At 39.8% G+C, this 26,949-nt stretch overlaps 3 pseudogenes across 3 annotated transcripts; all 3 read right to left on the reverse strand.

Annotated features, from left to right (window-relative positions):
* Positions 1 to 3,904: 3,904 nt before the first annotated feature.
* Positions 3,905 to 4,620, reverse strand: LOC308418920 (ribulose-phosphate 3-epimerase-like; annotated as a pseudogene). The gene has a single exon. The product of its transcript is annotated as a ribulose-phosphate 3-epimerase-like (transcript).
* A 9,512-nt stretch (positions 4,621 to 14,132) lies between these two features.
* On the reverse strand, positions 14,133 to 15,172 carry LOC308418426 (solute carrier family 25 member 36-like; annotated as a pseudogene). The gene is made up of 2 exons: positions 14,786 to 15,172; positions 14,133 to 14,686 (listed from the first exon to the last, which is right to left on the reverse strand). The product of its transcript is annotated as a solute carrier family 25 member 36-like (transcript).
* A 1,459-nt stretch (positions 15,173 to 16,631) lies between these two features.
* Positions 16,632 to 17,574, reverse strand: LOC308418675 (eukaryotic translation initiation factor 2 subunit 1-like; annotated as a pseudogene). Its single transcript has one exon. The product of its transcript is annotated as a eukaryotic translation initiation factor 2 subunit 1-like (transcript).
* Positions 17,575 to 26,949: the final 9,375 nt, after the last annotated feature.

The following is a 26,949-nucleotide window of genomic DNA, read 5'->3' on the forward strand; positions in this document are numbered from 1 at the left end:
CATCAAGTGTCTGGATGTGAAGTATATCAAAGAAATCTGTAGTGTTCCTTTATACCAAATAGTAAGTGTGCTGAGAAACAAATTTGGAAACAATACCATTTACAACAGTCACGAATAATATAAAATAGCCTGGTGTAGTTTTAACCAAACAAATAAGAGATATGTATGTCAAGAACTTCAAGTTTCCAAAGAAAGAAATTGAAAAAGATATCAGAAGATCAAAAAAATGCCCCATGCTCATGGATCTGCAGAATTGACAATGGAAATAACTACCTTATCAAAAGCCATCTGCAGATTCAATATAATTCCAGGCAAAATTCCAACACAAATATTCACAGACATGGAAAGAGCAATTTCCAATATCATATAGAAAAAGAACTGCAGGATAGCCAAAATAACCCTGTACAATAAAAGAACTTCAGGTGGAATGACTTCAAGCTGTACTACAGAGCAATAGTAATTATAAATTTTCATGGTATTGCTACAGACACAGACTAGTTGGTCAGTAAAATCTGGGCCAAAAAAACAGAAATAAACCTTATGAACAATCATGTTTTCATAAATAAACAAAATCATACAATAAAAAAGTAAAAATATCTTTAAAAGTAGTGCTGGTCTATCTGAATGTCTACATGTTGAAGAATGAAAATAGATCCATATTTACCAACATGTACAAATCAAGTGTAAGTAAATCAGATACCTCAATGTAAAACAAAATATATTAATTTAATAGATTAGAAAGTGGAAATAGCCTTTAATTCACTGGTACAAGAAACAACTTCATGAACAGAACACAATGTATGAAGCACTAATTAATAAATGGGACCTCATGAAACTGAAAAGCTTCTATAAGTCATATGACACTGTCAAATGGAGAAATTAGCAATCTACAGATTGAGAAGGATCTTTATCAACCCTTCACCTGACAGAGGGCTAATATCTAAATGTTATAATGAATTCACGAAGTTAGACACAAACAACCCAAATAACCCAATTTTTAAAAAGGAGTACACATTTAACAGAGAATTCTCAACAGAGGAATCTCATGAGGCTGAGAAGCACTTATGAAATATTTAAATTCCTTAGTCATCTTAGAAATACAAATAAAAACAACTCTGAAGTTCTAATATATACCAATCAGAATGCCTAAGATCACGAACTCAAGATATAATACACACTGGCAAGGATGTGGAGCAAGGGAAACACTTCTTCATTGCTGGTGAGAATACAAACTTGGAAAACCACTTTGGAAATCAATTTGGTGGTTTCTCAGAATACTGGGAATAGTTCTACCTCCAGACCCAGTTAAACCACTCCTGAGCATATACCTAAAAGATGTTCCATCATCCCACCAAGAGACATGTACAACTATGTTCAAGATAGCTTCATTTGTAAAAGACAGAACATGAAATTAGCCTAGATGTCCCTCAAAAGAATAACAGAAAAAGAAAATATGGTTCATTAACACAATGTGATACTACTCAGCTATTCAAAGCAGGACATCATGAAATTTTCAGATTCATGACAGATAACTGGACAGAACTAGAAAATATCATGTATGAGGTAACCCAGTCCCAAAGTACAAGCATGGTATATACTAACTTGTGAGTGGATATTAGCCATAAAATACAAGATAACAACACTATAAACAGACCCAAAGAAGCTAAATAACAAGAAAGAGCCAAGGGAGTATGATTGCATCTTTCTCAGAAGTGGGGAACAAAATAGATATTGGAGGTTGTTGGAGGGAGGTCTGGAAGAGGGGATGAGGAGCATATGGGGAGGAATCAGGTATAGGGACAGCAAAGGAGAGAGAATGGAAATCAGCAGGGGCATTACTAGGACACACCAGTGATCTGAGACTGGAAGGTGCTAACTCAAAACATCAGTAAATTCAGGGCACAATGAGAAGATCAAACTGAGCATAATAGGTAAAGAATAGAGTGGAGATTCTCAACTTAATGTTCTAGGAAATGTTTCTAACAAAGTTATAGATGAAAGCTTCCCTAACCTAAAAAAAATAAAGATATGCTTATAAACATACAAGAAGCCCACAGAAGTCCAAATAGATTGGATCAGAAAAGAAACTTCACATCACATAGTCAAAACAGCAAATGCACAAAACAAAGAAAGACGTAAGGAAAAAAGGTCAAATAACATACAAAGGTAGATACAACAGAACCACACCAAATTTCTCAGCAGAGACTATGAAAGCTAGAAGATCATGAGCAGATGTCAGATAGACCCTAAGAGAACACAAATGCTAGTCAAGTCTACTATATACAGCAAATTTTTCAATTAACATAGATAGAGAAAACAAGATATTCCATGAAAACTTAAATTTACAAAATATTTTTATAGTTTCACTATTTATTTTTAAAGAAAAAGATAAGAAAAGCCAGAAAAATGCAAGTTGTCCCAGCAAATAAATTCAAATCTTTGTCATGACTGATATCATAACCTTTCTACATAGTTTTTTTAATTAAAGTTATTTCTATATGCCATGAATTGTGTGATTTGATTATATGCACAAACCTTTCATAAGCCAAAATAAAAACAAGTATTAATAAACTTTTATCTTACAGGGAAGGAAAAAGCCCAAGCAAGCTCTCTATTCCACACCTATTTGTCAGTGCTCTCATTTTATTACTACTTATTTATGGATAAGTCTATCACCTTCATAACCATCCATCCATTCTTGGGGTCAAGACCTATACTTCCAGAGTATTCTTGACTTACTCTGATTCTGCTAGAGGATACAGTTACACTGAAAACAAGAAAAGTAAAGACTTCTCTTTTGTCTAATCCACCTCAGGAGCTCTGTTCGTAGTCATAGCAGGAGTGCATACTAGATAACTGCTTCTGACTGTACCCTTCCCATGCAACAGACTACTGTAGAGATTTACTTTTTTAATAGGAGAAAAAAACCTGCTATAACAATTACAGGACAATTTAGCACTTAATATGATTATATCAAAGTGCTTAATAATGCACAAAACAGACATGATTCATGCCTTTCTGTGCTGAGTATCCTCTACAGTCTAGGTATAGGCCTCCCAAAACCATGCTATGCTTTTAATTCTTAAATGCACAATAGTTGTGATTCCATTCAATATATATGAGTTTATAGTGAACACAAGCTAGGTGATTTTAGTAAAGAGCTAGAATAGGGTATTCTGTTCTATTGGTATTCAATTCAGTGGTGCTTCCATGAGAAACTGTATAGTTCCTTTCTACTCCCAGCTAGCACACAGTTCTATTTCATGCCCCTAAGAATAGTGGATTAGTGAGAAGCAGGGACAAGAAGGAATTACAAAGTAGACTGCTGTGACAAAGGAAATAGCTTGGTAAGTCTGCTCTTGCATTTAGAAATCCTAGGCTTCATACATTATTTTTATAGTTTTTAATAAACCAAGTGTAAAATAAAAAGTACAAGTAATTCAAATGCCAGACCATGACATGCCACCCCACCAAAGCTTCTAATTTAGTCTCTTTCCATTCATATTCTCAGGCATATAAACAAATCACAAATGACATGAACTAGAGAAAATGTTGATGTCATTTGCTTTGGGGATAAACCAGGGAATCAACAGAACATTCTTTGTAAAAATACAGAAAGTGTTTCTCACAGTAGCTAGTTTTCTTTTTCTTTTTTAGGCATTAAGACACATTTCTATCTGTTATCTTAACAAATCTTATTTTCACTCTTCATAAAAATCATTCTCCCTGTATAAATGTGAATGTTTTTCATCATGCTAATTTCTAAATGGCATCTCTAAAATGGTAGTTATTTCTAACCTCTTGAGCATCCTGAACAATTGATTTTAATCACTGGAATGAAGCACCTCTTCAACTGCAATGTGATCGGTAGTCAATATTCCTCTTTCCCAGCAAAAAAAAAGGCTTATGAGCAGAAACTGGGTTCCCTGTGGCTTCTTCGATCAAGAGAGCATTTCTGAGCTACTTCTGATTAAACATTTTTTAGTAAGTTGATAGCAGCTCTGGGGTCATCACTCCTCATAATGGCACTGCCAGAGACAATCATGTTAGTTCCTGTCTCTGCACACTTCTGAACAGTGTCAGGACCTACTCCACCATCGACCTCTATATCCAAAGTTGGGAACTGAGTCCTCAACCAGTGAACCTTAGGCATCATATCTTCCATGAATTTATGCCCTCCAAACCCAGGTTCTATGGTCATTACCAAGGCTATATCTATTTGATTAGCCCGTGAGGCCAAATATTCAACCGTACTTCCTGGATTGATGGCAAGGCCAGCCTTCATCTAATTCTCCCAGATGTCTTTAATCAAAACCCCTGGGTTCTCAGGTGCTTCAAGATGAAAGGTATATTGATTGGCACCTGCCACAGTCATTGGTTTTACCCACTGTTCTGGGCTAGACACCATCATGTGCATATCAAAGAAAGGGTCCTGACCTACCTGCTTTCGGAGGCTTTCAACCATAGGGTGATCAAAAGTGATGTTGGGAACAAAATGCCCATCCATTACATCCAGGTGAAGGTAGTTGGTGCTGAGTCCATCATGCGCAAGCACTCGGGCCCCAGATTGGTCAGGTCGCTGTTGAGGATGGACAGGCCAATCTTGCAGCTGGACGCCATGGTGCTGGTTCCCTAGAGCGAGTAAACAATATCTTTTTACAAATGCAGCCCTACAAAAGATAATAGATAGAAAACATCAACACAAGGAGAACACCAAACCCTAGAAAAAAAACAAGAAAGTAGTCTTCTTTCAACCTAATATAAGAAAGCTGCATAAACATAATTCCACCTGTAACAACAAAAATAACAGGAAACAACAATCACTGGTTCCTAATATCTTTCAACATCAACGGACTCAACTCCTCAATAAAAAGACACAATATAACAGACTGAATATATACAGAGGACCCAACATTTTGTTGCATACAGGAAATATACCTTCTTGACAAAGACAGAAACTACCTCAGAGTAAAAAGCTGGAAAAAAATTTTCCAAACAAATATTTGCAAGAAAAATTCCGGTGTAACCATTCTAATGTTCAATAAAATCGATTTAAACCAAAAGTTATCATAAAAATAAGAAAGGACACTTCATACTCCTCAAAAGAAAAATTCACCAAGATGAAATCCCAGTTCTTAATGTCTATGCTCCAAATACAATGGCACTTACAGTGATAAAAGAAACACAACTAAGCATTACACATTGTACCTCACACAGTATTAGTGGGAGACGTCAGCATCCTACTCTCATCAATGGGCAGATCATGGAAACAGAAAATGAACAGAGATGCAGTGAAACTAACAGAAGTTATGAACCAAGTGGATTTAACAGATATCTATAGAACATTTCATCCTAAAACAAAAAAATATACCTTTGTCTCAGCACCTTATGGCACCTTTCTCAAAACTGACTATATAATTCTTCACAAAATATGCTTTAAAAGATACAAAAAATTGATTTAATCCAATGCATCCTTTCAGATCATTGTGGAATAAGACTGGTCTTCAACAACAACAACAACAACAAACACAGAAAGCCCACAATAAAACAGAAGCTGAACAATGCTCTACTCAATGATAACTTGGTCAAGGATGAAATAAAGAAAGAAATTAAAGACCCTTTAGAATTTAATGAAAATTAAGACACAACATACCTCAACTTATGGGAAAAAAATAAAAGCAGTGCTAAGAGGAAAACCCTTAGCTTTGAGTGCCACCAAAAAGAAACTGGAGAGATCATACCCTAGGAGCTTGATGGCTCACCTAAAAGCTCTAGAGCAAAAAGAAGGAAGTGCACCCAAAAAGAAAAAACATGGCAGGAAATAATTAAACCCATGGCTGAAATCAACTGAGTAGAAACAAAGGGAATCATAAAAAGAATCACCAAAACCAGGAGTTGCTTTTTTGAGAAAATCAACAGGATAGATAAACCTTTAGTATGACTAACCAGAGAGCTCAGAGACAATATTGAAATTCACAATATCAGAAATTAAAAGGGAGACATAACAACAGAAACTGAGGAAATTGAAAAAATCATTTGATCCCTCTACAAAAACCGATACTCAACAAAAGTGGCAAATCTGGATAAAATGGACAAATTCTAGGTACCAAAGTTAACTTGGTATCAAATAAGCCATCTAGACATTCCCATAATCACCAAAGAAATAGAAACAGTCATGAAAAGTCTCTAAACCAAAAAAATCCCAGGACCAGATGGGTCTACAGCAGAATTCTATCAGACCATTATTGAAGACCAATACTATCCAAACTACTCCACCAAATAGAAACAGAAGGAACACCACCCAATTATTTTCATAAATACAAAATTATGCTTATACCTAACCCACAAAGCACCCAACAAAGAAAGAAAAATTTAGATCAATATCCCTTATGAATATCAATGCAAAAATACTCAATAAATTCTTGCAAACCAAATCCAAGAACACATCAAAATGATCATTTCTCTTGATCAAGTAGGCTTCATCTCCTAGATGTAGAGGTGTTTAAATGTATGAAAATCTATCAGGCCATTTGCCACCGGGGACAGCAGAGATCCAGAGACACAGGCCTGGTGAGACTGTGATGCAAGTAGCAGGGGGCCCAGAGAGGGCTAGGCCTGGCATGAGGAAAGCGCTGCTCCCTGATTGGTTCAGGGGAACAGGAACTCTGCCATAGGGAATCAGTTTCCACCCAGAAGGGAAAAAAATCCTTCCAAGCAAACGATCCCAAGAAGCAAGCTGGAGCGGCCATTCTAATATCGAATAAAGTAGATTTTTTAACCAAAAGTTATCAAAAAAGATAAGGAAAGACACTTTTTACTCATTAAAGGGAAAATTTGTCAGGAGAAACTCTCAATCCTTAATACATATGCTCCAAATACAAGAGCACCCATATTCATAAAAGGAACGCTACTAAAGTTCAAAAAATACATTGCATCCCACACAATAATAGTGAGAGACCTCAACAACCCACTCTCATCAATGGACAGATCATGGAAGCAGAAACTGAACAAGAATGCAGTGAAACTAGCAGAGGTTATGAACCAATTGGAATTAAGAGACATCTACAGAACATTTCATTCTAAAACAAAAGAATACACCATGGTATTCTCAGCACATCATGGTACCTTCTCCAAAATTTACCATATAATTGGTCACAAACCAAGCCTCAATAGATATAAAAAGATTGAAATACTCCCATGCATCCTATCAGATCACCATGGTCTAAGGCTGGTCTTTAATAACAACAAAGACAAAAAAAGCTCATATAGACATGGAAACTAAACAATGCTCTATTAAACAATAGCATGGTCAAAGAAGAAATAAAGAAAGAAATTAAGTATTTTCTAGAATTTAATGAAAATGAAAACACAATAGTATGCAGCAAAATTCTGGATTCTGTTTATGTATCCAGTCTGATAGTCTATGTCTCTTTGTTGAACAATTGAGTCCATTTATATTAAAGATATTAAGGAATAGTAGTTGCAGTTTCCTGCTATTTTTGCTTTTAGAGGTATAATTATTTCTGTGTGTGACTTTTTTGTTTTGGTTTTCTTGATTAGTTATTTTCTTGCTTTTTCTAGGATGTAGTTTCCCTCCTTGTGTTGGGTCTTCCATCTATTATTCTTTGTAGGGATGGATTTGTGGTCAGATGTGTAAATTTAGTTTTTCCTGGAATATCTTGGTCTCTCCATCTATGATTACTGAGAGTTTGCTGGGTATAGTAGCCTGGCCTGACATTTGTGTTTTCTTAGAGTCTGTATGATTTCTGTCCAGTATCTTCTAGCTTTCATAGTCTCTGTTGAGATATCAGGTGTGATTCTGATTGGTCTGCCTTTATGTTACATGACCTTTTTCCTTTACTGTTTTTAGTATTCCTTCTTTGTTTTGAACACTTGGCATTTTGACTATTATATGTCGGGAAGAATTTCTTTTCTGGTCCAATCTATTTGAGTTCTGTAGGCTTCCTTTTTGCTCATGGTCAACTCAGTCTTAAGGGTAGGGAAGTTTTCTTCTATGATTTTGTTGAAAATATTTACTGTGCCTCTTAGTTGATATTCTTCACCCTCTTATCTTCCTATTATCCTTAGGTTTGATCTTCTCATTGTGTCCTGGATCTCCTGGACATTTTGGGTTAGGAGCTTTTTGGTTTTTGCATCTTCTCTAAATGTTTTGTCTATGTTTTCAATGTTGTCTTCGACCCCTGAGATTCTCTCCTCCATCTCTTGTAGTCTGTTGGAGATGCTTGCATCTGTGACTCCTGATTTCTTTTTTAGGTTTTCTATCTCCAGGGTTGTCTCTTTTGTGTTTTCTTTATTGTTTCTATTTCCATTTTCAATACCTTCATCTTTTGGTTGTGTTTTCCTGTAGTTCTTTGAGTTCTTTGTGTGCTTTTCATGTTTCCTTTTTAAAAGCTTCTTTTTGTTTATGTTTGTTCTCTCCTACTTGTTCAAGGGAGTTATTCATGCTCTTCTCAAAGATTTCCACCATCATTTTGTGGTATGTGTCTTCTTTTTCTCCAGTGTTTGGCAATCCACTGCTTTCTGTGATGGAAGAGCTGGGTTCTGGTGTTGCCAGATTGTCTTAGTTTCCATTGCTTAAGTTCTTTCATTTTCCTTTTGCCATCTTGTTGTCTGTCATTATATGTGGTCTTGTTGTCAGTGATTGGTACCTGTCTCTCCCATGGACCTGAGAGTTCATGGGCTCAGGAAGAAAACTGCTTCTGAGTGCTCGACTTTAGTAGTCAGGCAGTGAGTTCTGGTAGCAGTGACTCAGCTCTGTCTTTGTGGGCTCAGATGTGGGAGCTCTTGTGAGGCTGTTCTGGTAGCTTTGCCCTGTGCCCACAGGTCCTGGGTACTACTGGCAGGGACCTGGCTTTCTCTAGGCCAAAAGGGACCCTTCTCCAGATAGTACAGTACTTTCTGCTCTCTGAGAACTCCAGATGTGCTCTCCCTGGGCCTATGTGTCAGGCTCCCCTCTGGTTTGGGTGTAAGAGGGTCTGTAGAGTTGAACTTTAAACACTGTTATTATTTTCTGAATTTCCTCAATTTCTGTTGCTATTTCTCCCTTTTCTTTTTTTTTAAATTGAAGAACTTTATTTTTAAAAAACAAAGATAAATGTACAAATTTTAATCATTTTTGCATAAAAGTTATGTCTCCCTTTTCACTCATGATTTTGTTAATTTGAATCCTGTCTCTGTACCTTCTTGTGATTCTGGCTAAGGGATAATCTACCTTATTGATTTTCTCAAAGAACAAGTTCCTAGTTTTGTTGATTCTTTGTATAGTTCTCTTTGTTTCTACTTGGTTAATTTCAGCCCCGAGTTTGATTATTTTCTGCCATCTACTCCTCTTGTGTGTACTTGCTTTTTCGTTCTAGAGATTTCAAATAAACCGTTAAGCTGCTAGTGTATGATCTCTCCAATTTCTTTATGGAAGCATTCAGGTATATGAGTTTACCTCTTAGCACTGCTTTTATTTTGTCCCATAAGTTTGGATATGTTGTGCCTTCATTTTTATTAAATCTTTAAACATATTCAATTTCTTTATTTCTTCCCTGACTAAGTAATGATTAAGTGGATAGTTGTCCAACTTCCTCTTGTATGTGAGATTTCTGTTGTATTTGTTGCTATTTTAGACCAGCTTTAGTCTGTGGTGGTCCAAAAGAATATATGAGTTGATTCAATGTTCTTGTATCTGTTGAGGTTTGTCTTGTGTCCAAGTATATGGTCAATTTTTTAAAATGTACCATGAACTGCTGAAAAGGTATATTCTTTTATTATAGAGTAAATTGTTCTGTAGATATCTGCTAAATCCATTTAGATCATTAATTCTGCTAGTTTCACTGTGTCTTTGTTTAGTTTCTGTTTCCATAACCTATATCCATTGGTGAGAGTAAGGTGGTGAAATCTCCTACTATTATTGTTTGAGGTTCAATGTGTGCTTTGAATTTCAGTAACATTTCTTTTACAAATGTGGGAGCCCTTGAATTTGGGGCATAGATGCTCAGAATCGAGAGTTCATCTTGGTGGATTTTCCCTTTGAGTATGTAGTCTCCTTCCCCATTTTTTGATAAAATTTGATTGAAAGTCTATTTTATTGGATATTAGAATGACTACTCCAGATTGTTTCTTGGGACCATTTGCTTGAATTTTTTTAGCCATTTACTTTGAAGTAGTGTCTGTCTCTGTCACTGAAATGTGTTTTCTGTGTGTAGCAAAATACTAAATCCTGTTTACATATCCAGTCTGTTAGCCTATGACATTTTATTGGATAATTGAGTTGATGTTAAGAGATATAAGGGTCCAATCAGTGTTGGTTCCTGTTATTTTTGTTGATAGAGGTAGAATTATGTTTATGTATTTCTCTTTTAGGATTGTTGTGAAAAGATTAATTTCTTGCATTTTGGGGTGTAATTTTCCTCCTTGTGTTAGACTTTTTCTTTTTTAATTTTTAAATTTTAATTCAAGTACAAGTCAGCTAGTTAACATAAAGAGAACATAAATGTACCTAATTTGCACCATGTACAAAAATGCAATAGGAACACTCACATGGATGGGCAAAACTCATCAGTGATTGGTATAATTTAGTTCACATCCACTGGGGTACATTCAAAAAGTTTAGCATAACTGATCAAAACTAGTCCTTTAGTTTCTAAAATGGACAGCATAAAAATCCAGGTACAATTAAGGAGAAACAAAGTTATAGAAAATAAGGCATGTGAGGGGGCAGAAAGCACTCTTTATTTTATATGGCAAAATTCTGTCCTGTTTACCCAGATGTATTGATCTCAGGAATGATGAAAGTCAAGGTAAGATCTGTGCATCAGCCCCTCAGGGGTCCCTATTATACTGGCAGTTTGGACAGAAGAGCCTGCGAACTGAAAAGTATGAAGAAAATCCTCAGAGAAAGAGGGAGACTGATTTCTACCACTTAAGTTTTTCAAACTGAAATCATTATTTCATGGTGACTTTTTTTAAAATTAATTTTTATTTATATGAGTACACTGTAGCTGTCTTCAAACACACCAGAAGCGGGCATCATATCTCATTACAGATGGTTGTGAGCCACCATGTGGTTGCTGGAAATTGTACTCAGGACCGCTAGAAGAGCAGCCAATGATCTTAACTGCTAAGCCATCTCTCCACCCCCATCACAGTTATTTTTAAAGGCCAAAATTGTTTAGACTTTAGTAAATGAACATTTATTCTCTGAACACCCCAAGTGTGCTCATCCTAACAAGGCTTAACAAGGCTACTGAGAGCAGACATTGAAGTTTATGAGACAAAGGGCCAGGCTGTGTGACCTAACAATGTTGTCATGGTATCTGAATTAAAACAAGCTTGAGTCCTTTAATAAGTGAGGTTGGTTATAAACAGTTGTAAATTGAGATCTGGAACAGAGTTCATGAACATGGAGGGGCAGGTTTCTAATGCCAGCACTAAGGAGGCAAAGGCAGGAGAAGCAGGAGACAAGGTCATCTTGGACAACAAGACCCCCTATCACCACAAAAATAAAACAAAATTTGAAGAAAAAAAATCAACCCAACCCAACCCAAGGACAGAGATTCAGTGGTAGATCATTCTCTGGGAGCTTAAAGCATTGTATGCTACCCACTAAAGCTTGACATTCACCAACTGGATTATCCAAGTGTCAAGCATTTGAGTCACAGTGGTTGCTTCTGTGAGGGTTGCTATGAGTAGCTATTGCCCCAGCCCTGAGGATGTTCAATTTTCTGAGAAGACTGCAACAAACGTATACAACAAGGTCTACCCTAGCTCTTCAAGACATTTTTTTAAAAGATGATATGATTGAAAACAAGTTTTTAGTACATCCGATGCCAAGTATGCACATTTTTTAAACATTACAATTAAAACCTTCAAAGAAATACTTCATAGACAAACTATATAGAACATATATATGATTTTCTTTCTTTCTTTTTGATTATCGCTGTCATAAAGTAAACTATGGTAGACAATGCTAAGGGAAAAAACAAAAACAGACTGCATTGCTCCTTGCCAGCAGTTGTTCTACAAGTAAACACTTAAGACTCTAAAGCCCCCTTTCCTGAAGATCACATGCTAACTTTAAAAGCTGAATACAATGCACTAGAGGTTATGTAAGTTTTACTTGCAAGAAACAGACTACATGTTCATCCCTGAAGGACACTTATCATGTTGGGTACGACGATGGCATAAGCTGTTCCTGGGCTGCTGGTTCTCATGTCTCTCTTCATCACCTGACATCTGTGTAACACGGGAGAACATGTCCTACATTCAACATCACTAAGTGTTATAGATCTCCACAGAGCAAATGGCGCTGTATTAGGCAGTATCAATGGCACCTGAAGAGGCAAACACTACACCCCGAGACCTTCTCTATGGATTTAAGTTATACCCCCAGGTAGGAATTTCCTTTTAGTATGTTCCATGTAATAGATGCCAAAGCTGCAATAATTCCAAAGGTAACAATCTATACTTGCCTTTGGTCTCCAAATAGATTGGAATATTTTTAATTCCAATTGAGCACCTCAAAAACATCCAGTTACTGATTACAAGGAAGTCAAGGTGAGAAATTTAAGAGGGAATTAAACTTCATTGGTGACAGCAGAGAAAGCTCTCAATGACGAGCGGCTGCTCCATGATATTGTGGCATTACACGGCACTCTTAAAATACTGTAAGAACTCCAAAACATACCTAAAATCAAAAAAATATTATGTGCGCTGCTTCTGCCTAATACATAACAATGCTAAAGAAATTAACATGAATTCTATTCTAATTCTTACCCCCTTGAAAGGCCACAAAGTGCATTCACAAAGTCATTCTGAAGAGAAAGCCATTGCACAAAATGTAAAGTTAAGGTACATTGATGAGTACCACAGTAGAGTTTAATTGTAGAAGTTTTACATGCCAGTACAGCAACATTCATAGGAAAATCTATAGAATTGCAGCAAGCACCTTTATAATGGCCGTATATATTATATTAAAGTATTCAAAGATGTTGCTGACTCAATAGCAAAATTTAGAAACTATATCTTGTTAACACAATGAACTAAAACTATCTCACTCTGTGAGAGAGCATTTAGGAAACTAGGGCAGAAGAACATGTGCCCATTCATCTACAGGCTTTCTGCCAACTGATGTTCTCTGTATCTGATGGTTAAGGGTGTCTCTTTGTAATATTTATATTGTCCTAAATATTAGTATCACTTCAAGAAGCCTATAAAGGGCAAATCTGAAAATTATCATTTCCTCTACCAACCAAGAATAACCTATACAGATGTGAACTAATTCAAAAGGTAAAATTCTTAATGTAAAAGTAAGCAGAAAAATTCAAGTTTCTACTTTTAAAGTAAGTAATATGTAGGTATGAAACTGTGATAATCAAATTATGAATCAAAATCGCATCCACTCCCACATCACGTAACTGGAGAAGGTATGAGAATGCTCTTTCTCTCTACATCACTGAGCAAGTATCTGCTAGCTTATTTTATAGTTCCAACCCATTAACTATGTGCATTTGATGTGTTAAAATCCACATCATGATGAATATCTTTTAGCTGTAACCAAAACATTTTAATGTTGAAAATGTGAAATATTTAGATACTATTTCACCGGTTGTCAAAATACAGTGATTACTGGTGTAAAATAACGTAAGACACTGTAACAGGCAGGTCCTTCTGGGGAACTGGGGTATTGAGGATCTACTTGTTGTTTTACGGTACCACAGAAGTCAAGTGAGTCATCTTTAATCATCACTCTCGTCTTTGGGAAGTTCCAGTACAGTAAATACTTAGGAATAATTTTGTTTAAATGACCAAAATGCTCATGGAATTAACACTATTATCTGAATGTCATAAACCAGTAAAACAAAACTGGAGCTGGTGCACAGTAGAGAAAATGGCAATCTGAGAAAGGGATGCTTTTCAAAGCATTCTCTAAGAGGCGGCCCAGGGTTTCATCACTGAAAGATTAATGTGCTGTAGCACCTTACTTCCTAAAACCAAACATCCACTCAGCCATAGCAGCTACATGTTTCCCAACTACCGTCTTCTGTCCACCACGCTGGCTTCAGGATTCCGTGATCCACTGTCATCTTTTGGTCTTCCTGCTCTGCGGCATGGCAGTCCTGCTGCTATCCATTGAGTAGGTAGACCACCAGTTCATACGTGGCCATAATAATGGCTGTGTTTGGAATCTGTCTCACCAGATGAGTTGTTAGGCCACAGTAAAGAGACACATAGCCTTCTTCTTGAACAATTAAAGACAGTTTCTGAAAAAAAAGATCTGTATTTTGTCCCTTCTTCACGCAGTTGTGTTCTTACAACTTCATGTGGGTACGCTATGGTTGTGGCATAGGTCTTTGAGGTGGCAGCAGCTAGCATCATTCTGACCAAATCGGATGCTTCTTTCACAAACTGCTCTTCTGTCACCATCACAGAAGCCATCTTACATTCCAGTAACTTTTGCTTTATTTATTCTTTCATAAATAACAAAATGGATAACTGTCTCTGATATGCCGGCATATGAGGCAGACATGCCCCTATAAAATCCTCTCAGTCCGTCTGTCTGATATACTTTACGAACACATTCAAAAGCACCCATTCGCTTTTCCCCACGATTCCTTGCATCAAGCTGTAACCGAGTCTTTATAAGCCAAATAGGGTTTGTTGCAGTGATTGCAGTAAAACGAGGTGTAAGTCCATATTTCTACAGGAAGTGACCTGCGGATGGGGAGCATGAGATGACACGATCTCACTCTTTTCTCGGGAGAAATGTATAGTAAATGCCTGCCATTGCAGCTGAAATCATGTGTACTTGGGTAGAATCAGGATCAAAAACACCATTCAACTTTTCTTTGCAGTTTGAATAAGCAGCAAAGTATATTGCTCTGGAGGGAGCTACTCCCACCAAATTAGGACCTAATCCTCTAAACAAATGAACGAGGGCCCTCTTTTACAGGATAACCTTTAGACAATGAAGAGGTCCAGGGGACACTACTCGGTTGACACTGGCTCCAGCCATGATGTTCAGCTGAACTTCAGAAATATATAGTGTCACAGAAGATGACTGCAGCTGTGTTTTCACAACTTCCAGTGGACATGTCAGAATAGCTCCCACTGTACCACCACATTTCCCGGCAAACAGATGCACCAGCGTGTCCCTCTGGCTCATTCTCTCCTCTGCTTGTCCTCCAGGAGCAGAGGCGAGACGCGGACCCAGCAGGCCACCAAGGCCAGCAGCGAAGGCCAAGAAGGGGGATGGGGGGGGGCGGGAGTGGGCAGAGCCGCCACTGTGGAAGGCCACCTGCGAACCCACCGACTTTTTCTTTTATTATCCTTTCTAGGGCTAGATTAGTAGAAAGACATTGTTCAAATTTTGTTTTGTCTTGAAATACCTTACTTTCTCCATTTATGGAAATTAAAAGTTTTACTGGGTATAGTAGCTAGGGCTGGCATTTTTCTCTTAGGGTCCATATGACATCTACTGGGATCTTCTGGCTTTTAGAATATCTATTGAGAAGTCTGATGTAATTCTGATATGTCTGCCTTTATATGTTACTTGACCTTTTTCTCTTATTGCTTTTAATACTCTTTCTTTGTTCTGTGCATTTGGTGTCTTAATTATTATGTGAGAGGAGGAACATCTTTTCTGGACCCATCTGTTTGGTATCTGTAAGCTTCTTGTATGTTTATATGCATCTCTTTCTTTAAGTTAAGGACGTTTTCTTCTATAATTTTGTTGAAGATGTTTGCTGGCCCTTTGAGTTGGGAATCTTCACTCTCTTCTATACCTATTATTTTTAAGTTCAGTCTTATCATTGTTCTCTGGATTTCTTGAATGTTTTGAGATTAGGAGCTTTTTGTTTTTGTATTTCCCTTGACTTTTGTGTTGATGTCTTCTATGGTATCTTTTAAGGCTGAGATTTATTTTATCTTCTATATCTTATATTCTGTTGGTGATGCTTGCAAATGTGACTCATGTTCCATCTCCAGGGCTGTCCCCCTTTGTGTTTTCTTTAATGTTTCTGTTTTCATTTTTAGATCCTGGACGGTTTTGTTCAGTTCCTTCACCTGTTTGATTGTGTTCTCCTGTATTTTTTAAGGGATTCATGTGTTTTGTCTTTAAGTATTTCTTTTTGTTTGCTTGTGTTCTCCTGCACTTCTTTAAAAGGGTTATTTATGACTTCCTTAAAGTCCTCTATTATCTTCATGAAATGAGAATTTAGATCTAAATCTTGCTTTATAGGTGTGTTGAGGTATTCATGATTTGCTGTGGTGGGAAAACTGGGTTCTGATGTTGCCCCGGCAAACTGTTTTATGTTACTAATGTTCTTAATCTTGCCTCTCCACATCTGGCTAGCTCTGCCTTTCTGTTTCTGATCTGAGCCTATCCTTCCTGTGATTCTGTGATCCTGTGATCCTGACTGTATCAGAACCTCTGGAGGTTGAACTGCAACTGGGTTGTGGGCTGAGTGGATGAAGATCCAGAGCAGAGTCTCTGCTCTAGGCACAGGCTTGGAAATAAAAATATTCAGCTTTGAAGTTTTCAGTACTAAAAAACTTTCAAGTCTAGGGTTTACATCCAGAAAGGGCTGCTTTGTACTCCTTAGATTGGACTGTTTTCCAAAAGGTTAATCTTCAGATTTGGCTTCCATTTCTTCTGCATCATCATCTCCATCTACTTCAGCATTTTCTCTCTCAAGCAGGTCCAGCTGCCTTGCAAGTTCAGTTTCATCTGTATCTGTGACCACTTTGGGCTTCATCTGAACATCGAACACTCCTCTCTTCTCCTGAATCTTCTCTTTGATGACTGCCATAGCCTGGTTGAGGACAGAGAGGCCTTCTGTCCTCTCTAGGGTCGTTGTCATCACGACCTGGGTGGAGCTCTTAGATTAATCTTGATGGGCATGGTTTTTGTAGAACAATTAAAACCTGCTCTCAGGGCTTCTTTTACAGCATCAATGCCTTCATAACCATAGCAAGCTACTTTAATGTCTGCTCGAATTTTGACAGCTTGTGAGGTCAAACGCCTATTGATATTGTTAATGAGTACTTCTCTTTCATCTATATTCAAATCTAAACTATCCAAGATAGATGGGTCTGAGACTGCATGCTTAAAGGCGTCATAGGCACCATATCCAAGTCTCCATAACTTGTCATCAAAGACCCAGGCAGTTCTCTGGAATAGGTTTTCCAGCTGCTCTCCTTGGTATATTCCAATACCTAAGCAACATGGCAAAGAATGTTATAAACAATTTTGGATTTTGTAAATTTGTCTTTACATTTGGTTACTTTCTCTGGAGAAACATTTCTTTTTGACAAATCTATATATCCTTTTTCTTTATCCACTCTAATGACAACTACATATTCATTTCTGCCAATTCAGATCAGTTTGTTTATAGAATGGATATGTTGTCTGGGTAATTCACTAAGAAGAATCATGTCTTCAATGTTATTTTATTCTAACAAGCTGACATAGGCCCCCATTTCAGCAATGGATTTTACATTCACTATCACTACATCTTCCACTTTAGAAAATTTGTGTTGATAAAATCGACAACTTAGACCCAGCATTCTGAAGTGTGTGAATCTCAACTAGGGTCCCATGCCATGCTCCTGAATGGCAACGATAAGACTCGGAACATGAACACCAGACACCAAAGCTCCTCAGCATCCCCTCACTGGTTCTTGATTGTGTCAATAAAAGGAAGCAGAAGCCAATTGCTGGGCAAAGGTAGGATTTCTGGGTTCCAAGAGAATGAGAAGTGATTCAGAAAAAAGTTTTGGAACCAGGTTTTGGAGCAAGAAAGAAGCAGCAGACATGTATGTCTTGGGGTCCCTAGAGTTTCTAGCCTCTGCCTCAAGCAGGGACCAGTCAAGTCTTCAAAAGAAAACTTTTTCATCCTTTAACCATTTCTATCTCATTTTCTTCATTACGATGGAATAATGGAACTGATGAGTTGGCTCAACTGGTTCAAATGCTTATATGATAATTTTGTATATTTTGTATATTGATATAATATTGATATATTGAAATTTTAAAATTAATATTATTGCTCTTAGATAGGCATTGTGTCTATGCAACTTATATAAAAATACAAAGGCTTAGATCCACTCCTTTTCATAGCTGCTGATACAAACTGTTTAAGATGATTAAGTAATGTAAGCTAATAGTCCGACAGTTTAAATTCATTGTCACATTAGACTGTAATTTAGTTAATTACAACTAGTGTTTTCAAGATTATTCAAGTAGTGAATAACTAAGCATAATGAATGTTTGACAGTTCAATTATGCTATATTATTAGTCTTCAAAAGTGTCCGAGATCCACAGAATATAGCATTTAATATTATTTCATCGTCAAAGACCATTTGACTACGAGACAGGTGTGATCCTGACAGAATCCCTATTCCACTTCAAGGAAGATATTGAGCGTTGTACCTCCAGGTGGAGTTGCTTTGATCATGGCAAGATAGCCACTGGGCAAGAATTGTCCTAATTCATCCTCAGACAAAAATACTGTTCAAAACAGGACAAATAGATGTGAGAAAGTCAACTGCTAAATTTTGCCAATACAGCGTAAGCCAGTCCTCATAATTTCTGCTTCATTTAAGATCTGTCAGATGTTTCTGGGCCAGAAGGCTGATTCTCCAATTAAGATTTCTTAATTATAAGAAATTAAGGGAATGTCCAGGAAGTCATCTGTCTCCACAAATTGTATAGTTTTGGAAGCCAGGTCTTTGTGCACCCTACATCTTCAGGTAATATTTAATTCCTTCCCAGATCTCTGATGGGACTAAAGACTAGTTGTGGTCTCATAGTCAAACTTAAGTGGTTTAGCATAAGGAATATGATTTAGATTTGGAAGGATAAACTTCAGATGGGAATACACGTTAAAATCAGCACAATTTAGGCACAGAATTGTAAATGTTTTGAGTTAGGCTAGATGGTAGATTACTTTATCTAAACTGACAGATACAGTGGATTGGATTTTAAGTGTATGTCACACTTTATAATTTGCATAAGTGTATGGTTGTGCCCAATTTATATCTGAGAGAAAAGAGCCCATTTTATTGAACAAAAAGGGGGATATGTTGTGGGTTGCCCTGATGCTGCTTGTATTCTGATGTTAATTCTCCTTCCTCAAGAGGCTGCTCCCTGAGGAGCAGTTGATCACATACTCTACTGATTTCATGTGAACCTTTCCCACATTTTAACTGGTCAAATTAAGGCTAGAGGCAGTGGAAGGGAAAGGTGAGCTGGGAGGTCTTGGAGAGTAGGGCCAGGTAGGGGAGGCAGAGAAAATAATGGAGAAAGAACAGAGGGAGAGGAGGAAGTGAAGACGGAGCAGAGCCATGTGGTCAGGACAAACTGTAAGCAGCAGAGAGTCTCGTAGCTGGAGAATAAGTTAGTACAGTGCTAGGTCTGCCCAATCTAGGCATGTGGTTTATAAATATCACTGCATCGTGTGTTTTCCACATGGTCTTAGTGGGGTTGAAAATTACTGAACAAGAGTCTAAATACACACCCCTGCACACGCACACACACATACACACACACACACATCACTCAGTATTAGCAACTGCTTCAAAGACATTGAAAGGTAAGGAAAGGCTGAGGCACTGCTGTAGAGCAGACGAGGCGGTGCCAGTGGAGTGCAATGCTGCCCTGCATCGGACCTGGAGAAAAAAGGAAGAGACAGGTAGACCCCAGGGGAAGTGACCCAGGGTCAAGAAAAAATAAAGAAAAAAGTTAAAATTCCATGGTAAGGTGAGAAAAAACAAAATACCAACATCTAGGAATATCAAAAAATCAGTTCTAATGAAATTCTTAAGTGTGGGGGGGGGGCATGCACGTGTACACACAGGAGAGGGCGTGGGGGGAGGGAAGAGCAAGAGAATACAAACAACTTAGCACTGCAACTGAGGGAATGGGAAACGAAGGAAAAGGCAAAGCCAGAATTAGTAGACAGAAAGGAAGGACAGATGTGCAGGACTCAGAGTTGAAAATGCAAAATAGAGACCAAATGCACCACAGAATATAAATTAAAGATTGCTTTCTTTCAACAGATAAAAAATTAAAGCTGAGAAACTACTCAGCCTTTAAGAACTGGCTTGTAAGCATATTTTCTGCACTGTGTAAAGGTCATCCTCGCGTTATTTAAATGCTGAGTTTTCTGACCTCATGTCTTGTTGCAATCTGGACATGACATTGTAATGTTTATTCCAAATATCTGTTTAAAGTTTGTGTAAACAGACTCACCGCTTATTCTCTGATAAAAGCTGATCAGTCAGTGGCTGGACAGAAGAGAGAATAAAGTGGGACTCCTGACATCCAGAGGAGGGAGAGAAGTGGAGGAGGGAGAGACAGAGAGACAGAGAGAGAGACAGAGAGAGAGAGAGAGAGACAGAGACAAAGACAGAGAGAGAGAGACAGAGAGACAGAGACAGAGAGACAGAGAGAGACAGGGAGAGAGACAGAGACAGAGAGACAGAGAGAGACAGAGACAGAGAGACAGAGAGAGACAGAGACAGAGAGACAGAGACAGAGAGACAGAGACAGAGACAGAGAGACAGAGACAGAGAGACAAACAGAGAGACAGAGAGACAGACAGAGAGAGACAGAGAGACAGAGACAGAGAGAGAGAGAGAGATCCTCTAAGAGGAAGGAGTCCAGGGAATATCCTGAGAGCCTGCAGGAGATCCCGCGGGACCTTCTGTTGCTTATGGCCTTCTGGGTTCCTGAAAAAAGCTAACACTATCTCCAGTTTAGTCCTCTCAAACCAGGTGGTGTGCAAGGAGCCCACCAAATCCGGAATTAGACCTGCCCAAGTAGTGTGCGAGGCGGAGGCGGTCCTCACTGTTCCCAGTCGGGCGTCTATCTGTGTGATAGGTGCCCCGGACTTAGTACAGCAAGAGCGGCTATGAAAAGTGCAGTGTTCCAGGCCACTTCAGCCCCTGCAGCCACAGCCGCCAAGCATAGGAGCGAACCTCAACCTCGGCTCACTAATATGGAGTTCCCTCCATGGAGATGTTGAAACAGCGACAGCAATGGGGATGGGATGAGTCCCCCTCACTCTGCATGTGGCACACTCGCAGGTTAGGGTGAGCACATGAACTGGAGGTGGGGGAGGGGTGAAGGGGGCCCGCCCCCTTTTTTTTCTTTTTTTTTATTTATTTTTTTCGAATACATTTTTTAAGGTTGTAATTAAGGATTTGTGGGTACATATACATACACATATGTATATATGTAACAATAATATAGGAAAAGAGGCTATTAATTTGAGGGGATAGGAGAGAGACTAGGAGGGGCTGTAGTGAGGAAAGGGGGATGTGATACAGTTCTGTTAATTAAAATATATTCCTTTTGTTGTTGTTGTTGAGCTTCACACAGTCTGTGAGTTGTTTCTGGGGTGTTCAGAGCTTTCTGGGGTTAGTATCCCATTATCAGTGTCTGCATTTTATGTCTGTTCTTTTGTGGCTGGGTTATCTCACTCAGGATGATATTCTCTAGATGCAGCCATTTTCTGAAGAATTTGGTTAAGTCATTGTTTCTGGTGGCTGAGTAGTACTCCATTGTGTAAATGTACCACAATTTTTGTATCCATTCATCTACTAAACACATCTGGGTTCTTTCCAGCTTCTGACTATTATAAATAGAGCTGCAATGAACATTGTGGTGCATGTGTCTTTGTTGTATGTTGGAGCGTCTCTGGGGTATATGCCCAGAAGTGGAATAACTGAGTCTTCAGGTAGTACTATGTCCATTTTTCTGAGGAATCGCCAGACTGATTTCCAGAGTGGTTGTATCAGTTTACAGCCCCACCAACAGTGGAGAAGTGTTCCTCTTTCTCCATATCCTCGCCAGCATCTGCTGTCCTCTGAGTTTTGGATCTTGGCCAATCTGACTGGTGTGAGGTGGAATCTCAAGGTTGTTTTGATTTGCATTTCCCTGATGGCTAAGGATGTCGAGCATTTCCTTAGATGTTTCTCAGCCATTTGATATTCCTCAATTGAGAACTTTTTGTTTAGCTCTGTACCCCACTTTTAATAGGGTTGTTTGAGTCTCTGGTGTCTAGCTCTTTGAGTTCTTTGTATACCTTGGATATTAGGCCTCTATCTGATGTGGGGTTGGTAAAGATCTTTTTCTATGGTATGAGGCTTTTAACTATTTAAAATCACTACTATCATCAAATTCTTACTCTACGTGGGTGTTGAGTGTGCGCTACAGCTACTCACTTCCAGGCCTAGAGTTCTGAGGGGGAAATTGAATCTGATCCATCCTAAGATCCAAAATGACTTGAGATCATCTATTCTTGGGGTTGACTACGGACATAATGTTGGCAGAATCCTTGCTAGCCCAGAGTCGCTCTCCCATTTGCAAGTTTTATTTGGGTTCATAACCAAGTGCCGATTACATTTTCAGCCAAACCAAGCTTACTACCGAGTCAGAAACACGTTTGGCACGGTGCTTTGTCGCCACCTTCTGGAGGCAAGAGGGAAAGCCACCTCAATCCTGGAGCAGCAATAACCGTTGCAATTAACTGGTGGGGAGCCCACAGCATCTGACCACGCCCCCAAACTCGCACAGACTCAGTGAACCAAGCTCTGCGACCTCAAAATCGGACTCCATCTTTGATTATTTCTGTGGCCTTGGCAAAGTGATTTGCTTCTCTTTTCCTGCTCATCTGTAAACCGGAATTACATGGTTGTAACTTCTTATGTCACTGTGAAGGCCAAGATGCTGTCACGCTTTCATTGTGAATTGAAGGCTGCCTGTGCATCTAAAAGGTGAGAATGTGGGATCCACAGCTGCCCTGTGGTACCATCATTGATATAGAAATTTGTGTTCAATGCTCTTCTTGTGTCAGGTCCCCTAGATAGGTTGTAATTTATTTGTTTTTTATTGTGTCTGATTTTAGAAAACACAGATTACAGGGAAAGTTCTTGGGTTTGCTGTTGTTGTTGTTTGTTTGTTTGTTTCTGAAAAGTACCTGGAGCTTCTGGGAGCCCTGAGCTGGATAAAGGAATTGAGGATGGGGAGAGACACTTCACCACAGACAATAAAAGGGAAATCACAGGAGGTGAGGCAGGGTGACTACAGGCCTTCCTGATGAGGACAGACACGAGCAGAGACTAGAGGTAAAATGTCATCAAGAATGAAGATGTCTCTTTCCCAGGTCTGTTGTAGGCCCTTGAGTTTCTTCTCTGCTCCCACAGAATGCACGCTGCTCTCTAGCGTCACACTGTGGTATAAAGGGGAATCAGCAGGAGGAGTGAACAGGCTCTCAGGCACCCAGGCTCCCTGGGAAGTCTAGACCTCGTTTTGGGATGCTAGACCCTCAGAGGATGGGACAGCCTAGAAGTCTCAGGACCTGAACTTACCGGCTTTGTCTGTACTGGGGTTAGGTTAGGTCTGCTTAGGCAGGCTTGCTCTTGCTTCTCTGCTGGAACAGAAATAAAGAGCTTCTGACCAGTGACACCAAATGATACCACATCCTTTATGAGCATGATAAATCCCTTCATTCTGACCAGTTTTTAACTTTATAGTCTTCTGACATGGGCTGTGAATTGGGGTTCTGCCAGATAATCTGGGATAATTATCACTTCCTCCCACCAAGCCCAAGACTTTATTAGGTACTGGGAGTGGGTGTGCCTAGGGATATCTTGGAACTTTAATCTGGAGCCTGTGGGTATGTTAAAGAGAAAATTCACATACATTGCTAAGTGTCAAATCCAGCCAGACTGTGTGGCTGGAAATTAGGGGGGACTGATTCACTGTGACAGCTGCCCATCTTTAAAAATATCTAGGTTGGCCTGACACCCTTCAAAGTAAGTACATTGAAATGGTGTGATAGCCAATGTTTACCTTATGTGGCAATCCCAAACACATGGCTTTCACACCACTCTCTCTGTCTGAAAGAAATTAATGGCCCAGGAGGATGAGGATTCAGTGAAGCCCGTATAGATCCTGGTCCCACCCTGGTTCCCTTTCCCTATAGGCCTGTGGTGAGAGCCAGCTCCCTCCAAACCTGTGGGGGAGGAAGTGGGCCAGAGGGCAAGCTACACATGGGCACCTCACACACCCTGCTCCTGAAATAGCTGCTCTGGCAGAGGGCAGACCAGCCCATACAAGGCCTTGGGAGCAGGGAAATAGAGGCAGATTCAACCCCATGGCCTTAGCAACTGAGTGACACCCAGACATAACTGACGCCTTAGCCATCAGGAGCCCAAATCATTATTAGATGCCAAATGGAACAGTAGGAAGCCCTGCTTTGTTGCTGACAGACACAGTCCAGAGCCCCACCCCTTTGCCCTTAATCCTTCAATATAGATGTTCTCCCACCTTTCATCATTTATCAAACAGTTTCTACACCACAGAGACCCTGGTGGTCACTGAAGGTTGAAGCCCGGGGCTCTGGCAATGAGGCTCTGGAGATTATCTCTTTGGGCACTGAACGGGAGCAAGAGAGCAGAGGGTGTGGCTACAGAACTACCTGGGATAGAGTTCAATCTCCTGAATCCACGTAATGGAGGGATATAACTGACTCCCATAATAAATGAATAAATAAATAAATGAATGGATGGGTGGATGCAATTAGAATGTGTAATAAAAACACTTAAAATTTAAATAGAGACTAGTGTGGCCTAATTTTTCTTTTCAATCATTAAAAAAAAAAAATCATGATCATTTATTTACTAGGTGAGATAGCTTGGGTCCTGAAATGGTCACCAGAGTGGCCTCTGATTACTCCTTAGAAAGGGACATGGGCAGCAGAGAAGTTAAGTGCTACTGTTGGGCCACTAGCTGCAGACCCAGGCTTTGCCATCCCGCACAGTAAGGAGGTGTGTGTATAAAGTAGAATGTGGTGGAAGAGGTTGGGAGAGGACACCAATTCTACTCAAGAGACAGGAACACTCTGCTTACGCTACAGAAGTGTTTAAGAGAACTGCGATCATGCACAACCGAAAACCTAACTCAAATACATCCTAGAAGAGACCCAAAAGCTGCTGTCCTGCAGGCAAAGTAGTGGAAGCCTGAAGAGACACCAGGGGCAGAGAGGGAGACCCCAGCCACAGTACCCAGAGCCCTGGGGTAGGGTGGAGTATTAAGGCAACTCTTCATCAAAGACAAACTTAGGGGTGGTGTTTGGGGGCATACTTGGCTCTGAGTTCAAAGATCCCTCAACCTCTCCTCGTTTGGCTTTACTGTCTCTGGATCCATGTGTGGTGAGACGGAACACCATGGCAAGGAGCACGTGGCAGACAGTGGAGATGGGGAAAGGAGAAGGAGGTGGAAGAGGGGAGAGGAAAATGATAGCGAGGAGGCAGGGGCAAATGTGTTCTTCAAAAGCCCCCCATAACCTACTTTTTACAACTAGGTAGGATCCACCTTCCAGGCTCAATGTCACTCACGAATACCATCAAATTCTTAATACACCCATGGGTTAATCATCAATCCACCAGGAGCCAGCCCTAATGACTGGGTTACCCAGCTGGATCAGCCACCTAGCTTCAGGGGTGTGGCCACTGCCATCCATCCTGCCACAGGGAGGCTATGGATGAGGTAGTGCTAAGTGATATTCTTCCAAGGCACATGGAGCTGGCTGGAAAGAGGCCATCGGGTCATAGAATGTCAGAAGCAAGGCTGAAGAGAAACAACAATCCAGTGACCACCACGAGGCATGAAGAGCTTTGTCATCTAAAAGCAGAGCTCAGCTGATAGCCCAGAGGCCAACTGGGGTCCCCCCAGATCCTAAGCCCTGTTGCACCCTTAAAATATGGAGAACAGGAGTGGTGGCTCTAGCCGGAGCTTCAGTGGGCACAGTCCTGGCTGAGTACATCCTGAGCCACCACAGTGAAGCAGAGAGAGCAGGAGCACAGCCAGCCTGCTCACCTGCACAGATTTAGAGCATGTGCAAAGACACGAGAAAACGTACTCCACTGAGAATGAGATTCAGTAAAAGCCACTCAGGGATGGCGAGCTCTGAGAAACAGAGGACTTTAAATTATAAACATGGCAGATGGCCTAAAGGGTGGATGCTGTGTAAGAATCCCCGAGGGATTTGAGCAGAAAGATAAATATAAGAACCAAGGCAAGTCTAACAGCGAAAACCAAACCCACGGATGCAACACCAGAGGAACCTGTGCAAGCACTTTAGGAGGAGATGGGACACAGAGGGGGAGGGGACTGGGTTCCCTGGGGCAGGGTCAAGGTGGGAATAAAAGGAATCTGGGGTACATAAAACTAAGTCTAGTGCATCCGCACTGGAAGTCTACAAGCAGAAAACATATTTGAGGAAGAAATGGTTGAGAATTTCCCCATGCTGGGGTAAAACATCAACTCACAGATCCTAGAAGCCCAGTAAAGCCAAGGAAAGCTAAGATTGAAAAAATATCCACCATAACTCTCTGTGTAAAGTTCTGCTTGCCTGGATTTCAATTACCCACCAGTTGCAGTCTAAAAATATTAAATATAAGACCAAAGATACACAGTTCATCTGAGCAGACTCCAACCCTAACCCCAAGCCCTCCCTCGTCCCTACCACAGAATGTGACTCCTTCCTCCATGCAGAGTACCCTTCCTCCCACTAATCAGATTGCTCATTCTCAGCTGCACCTGACTTACTACTGTCCCACAAGCAGTGACCCTGGAGGCTCACACTTGCCTCAGAACAGCTTCCTCCAGAGAGATTATTACTAATAAGGAAAGAAAAATGGTGTGCACCAGGATAGGTGTGGTTGCCTGGAAACCCTCTACCCACAGAGCTGTGAAGAAGTCTGGAGAGGTTTGCTCTCACACCAACTACAAAGCAGATGTAATAAGACAGAAGCCTGCTTGGGATGGGAAAGGCCCTCTATGTGTGCAAAGGACAAGGTCTGGTCCCATCTATGGATTTGGGTAGCCACTGGAAGCCCTGGAACAAGGCCCTTCCTTTCTGAGCATATGC

The sequence above is a fragment of the Micromys minutus genome (genome assembly GCF_963924665.1).
Source record: "Micromys minutus genome assembly, chromosome: 3".
Taxonomy (NCBI): domain Eukaryota; kingdom Metazoa; phylum Chordata; class Mammalia; order Rodentia; family Muridae; genus Micromys; species Micromys minutus.